General features: G+C 37.3%; 1 long non-coding RNA gene across 1 annotated transcript; it reads right to left on the reverse strand.

Moving 5' to 3' along the window:
- Positions 1-346: 346 nt before the first annotated feature.
- On the reverse strand, positions 347-3,611 carry LOC120436017. Its single transcript, XR_005610051.1, has 3 exons — positions 3,448-3,611; positions 2,927-2,978; positions 347-950 (listed from the first exon to the last, which is right to left on the reverse strand). It is a non-coding gene; the product is annotated as an uncharacterized LOC120436017 (long non-coding RNA).
- Between the last annotated feature and the right edge of the window lie 269 nt (positions 3,612-3,880).

Below are 3,880 nucleotides of genomic sequence, written 5' to 3' on the forward strand. Positions count from 1 at the left end.
TATCTGTGCATGAAATCAATTCAAATTGAGTTTTGCCAGGATGCAGGCTGGTAAGCATCCAGCTCCAGAAGGTCAGATTACTGAATGATTCATAGACTGGTATAAGTGACCGTGTTTACAGGAGGTCATACCAACAGACCGGTCCTCCTGACCTTTAACCCAAACCTAAAATATAGCGAGTTTGAAACACCCAAGAAACCAGGATCATTAACACCTCAAGAACTATGAAGGCAAGAGGGTGAAATAAGTTTTTGTCTTAATACACATTGAAAGAAATATCTAATCTACCTAGAAATATAGAAAATTTAGGGATGTGATTCTAAATTTTAGGAAAGTGAAAAGAATTTAGAAACGATTAGGATTTTATGAATCAAGTCACGCTCAACAGAGCCAAAAAATGCAATGCCCGGAAATTGTTTTAGCCCTCCAACAAACCATGTCAAATTCCCTTGAATGCTTCCTTATAGTCCCTTATCTTGGCCCACCTCCTTCACACAGGGCTGAGGTGGAGTTAGGTTACTAAGCTGACCTCCCACATGGAGCCAGCAGACAGCAGAAGCGGTGGTTTGATGAGTTTTACATATACAGCTAAAGAACTACTAAATAACAGGTAAACATAAGTTGTATTTCAGAATCTGATCACTTTTATTGACTGAGAATATCATCCAATTCCTCATGGTTGCATTTATTAAAAGGTGCAGAAAAGTCATTACCACCTGAAGATGAGTTTTTCTGCAAGACTGATGCCTTTAATCTCCCTGCAGGCCAAATGACAGGTCAGGCCAATCGAAGAAATGACAGGGATTTTTCTGAGTGCCACCCTCAGGTCATTGTCATTTGTAGCTGGTCCCCATCCACAGTAATAGGTCACCTCCCCAGGAGCTGCCACAGGCTAACACCATGGAAACCAGATGGCTGCAGGGGGGATTAGACATGATGAGCTGCAACCCCTGAAATAAATATAATGGTTATGAGAAAGTAGCCTGTTATTGACACAGGGAGAATAGTTGTCCTGGGATCAGGTGAGAGGACAGACTCATCAAAACTGAGTGTGGCATGGTTGTTTTGTTTTGGAGTGCATCTGAAAAGATTTGTGATGAGTTCAACAGAAAACCACACAATTAGAGATCAGGCTAAAAAGTTTTTTTTTCATGGCTTGATTATAACTAAAGATTAAAAAAGAAACAAGTTTAGGTAGTAAAATCTGTCATGTGTTAGATGCCTTTTGTTTTTGTTTTAAATTAGGGGAGCATTCATATCTTTTTCACAACAATCAACAGTGTAAAAGGAAAGTAATGACCCCTACTTCCACTTCACAATAAAACTATGTATTACTAAATTTTACATGATTAGATAATTTTTTAAAATCAGTGCATGATGTTTGTAGAATCAGTTTGAACTAGCTAATAGAGTAAAGTTCACTGGCTTGGTCTAGTGCTTGAGCCCCTCTAAATAAATCTGACATGGCATGAGATAATGAATGTGTTTGCAAAGAAAAGAATCTGCTGAAAAATGTAAATGAGCTCTTTTGGAAGGAGTAATAAATCATAAACACAAGTACAGTAAAATGTATAATATTCCTATCAAATGTATTGTAACAGAAGTATAAAGAAGCAGAAAGTAGTACATCTGAAGTGCTGAACTAACAGTATTTCAGTGAATGCAATTAGTTGGTTTTCACAAACAGACAAATATGACAATAACTATATATGAAACATATATAATTATACTTACATGACTATGATGATAAAGTTATTCAGTTCTAAAACTCATTTAAATTATTTATTACAACAGAAGAATATAGCTTGAATTTAGCATCACTCTTTTGATGCACAACAGCAGCCACACCAAAGAGGGAGGACTGGGGGAGTGCGTTTGTTTGACGTATTAGTGATTAAGTATGTATGACGCAGCACAGCTTGAGTTTCTGCCTCAACTAGCTCGTAATTTTTTTTGATTTTGTGCTTCTATAATGGCACCGAAGATAACATATACTAAATATTTGCTTTGAACTAAATAACACCTTGAGAGGGACCAGGTGCTCAGCAGCATCTCAAGTGGTACTTGAGATGCTGCTTCTACATGCTGCTTCCTCGGGACTCAGGATTTATCTGTAGGCAACTGTAAGGTGCCCATTGATAAACCCTCCTTTGGATTGATGTCTTCCTGTAGTTGAAGGATTCATTTGTGGTAGTTGTTATCCAAAGAACTCATTACAGATTGTGAGTGAAAAAAGTGATCTTAAATATAAGCTAAAAATGTCCTTTAAAAACAGATCATTCTTTTAGTAGCAAATAATTAGTTACTTGTTATTGCCTTTTATATTTGCTTATATATGTTTGGATGCATTTTCCTTTGAGTTCTGTGAAAGTATAAATGGATTATTAGCCTTAATCATGTATTACTTTCACATTTGCCATTCAAAGATCAGCATCCACTGCACTATCAGTGTAAAAGTGGGTGTGGGTAACACAATCAAGAGTTCTTATTCAAAATATATTTAGATTTTTTTCATGCAGCTTCCTACCTGATACTAAAGAAAAGTATGAGCTTCGTGTTTCTTTGTGTCTAACTTAAAGCAACAGAGTAACATCCTCAGTTTTATCCTGGATCTAATACCTTTTGTCTGTTTTGCCCTGTGGACTTTTCAAATGTTGTGTTTCCAAATTAACTCACTGAAAAAAAAGTTTGTTTTGCTTACAAAAACTTTGGTATTAGAAAGTGCTGTGTGCAAATACAATATTGTGCTGATGTGCGGATCAGGTTGACAGCTTCACAATCGCTGTTTTTTTAGAGGGACCTGCTGAATGATATTCCCCTAAGGCACAGCCCCCAACCCCAGGTAAGAAAAAAAGACATCACATTGTCATTGGGCTGGTAAATTAAACTTTTTGGGTTCCTTTTAAGAAACAATTTAACGACTCACCGACCACACTCCGCACAAAGTCAACAGAGGTGCTGCAGCTGAAGTCTCCCTTCTGTAAACAAGTGAGGAAAATGCCACGTGAAACTGTTGCACAAAAAATATACTATCATTCAGGGCAAAATACATAACTGTAGCTAGACATTGCAGGCTGTGAGTGAAGTTTGGCTGCATCACATTGTTTATAGATAGGCCAAATAAGGGTTTGTGATGTTCCTGTCTTTCCACACAAAAAAGGTAGAGGGCAGTGTTTGTCTTTTCATGTAGAGATGGTCTCAAGAAACAGATCTGGAAGAGTCAGTTTAGCAACATATGAAAGACTAAAGCCTTAAAAAACAAGTACACTGGCTTTCATATTTAAAGATGCAACAGAAGCACCATGCAAAACTATATCACACCCAAGAACAGCAATAATGTAACCTTTCACTCGTCTCTCTCCTGCACAGAGCTTGATGAAGTTTCTACATTCACATTGTGGTTTGAATCTCAATAGCACTTTGTTGATCCTAAAAAAGATTACTTACCGTAATTGCTGCTCTTATACTTTTGTCTCCTTTGAAGAGACACATTAAGAGAGTCTTGAGAATGGTTTCGAGTGCATCTGTCTCTCTTGAGAAGTTAAGAGTGGTGTGGTTTTTGTAAGCTGCCTCATTTACCCTGAGAGTCCGTGTCTCCAGCAAGCGCTCAGTTTTTTCGATGAGAACAGTGCTGGGAAACCGGAGACTCTAGAACTATCATGGAAATAAATGAGGTTTGTTTGACTGTCAGAACCATGTTGACTGTGTCAGAGCCAGATTAAATGTGGTCAGATATACAGCTGGCAAAAAAAAAGAAAAAAAAAGACATGCTTGTCTGAAGTAGAAGCGTTTTAGAAAAACTCCATTTTTTATCGTTTCATTTGGGTACGCAAATGAAATGTTATTGCTGTTTTAAATCCTCCTTCCAATTTCCATAAAG

This window comes from Oreochromis aureus, linkage group 23 (assembly GCF_013358895.1).
Source record: "Oreochromis aureus strain Israel breed Guangdong linkage group 23, ZZ_aureus, whole genome shotgun sequence".
Lineage (NCBI taxonomy): Eukaryota > Metazoa > Chordata > Actinopteri > Cichliformes > Cichlidae > Oreochromis > Oreochromis aureus.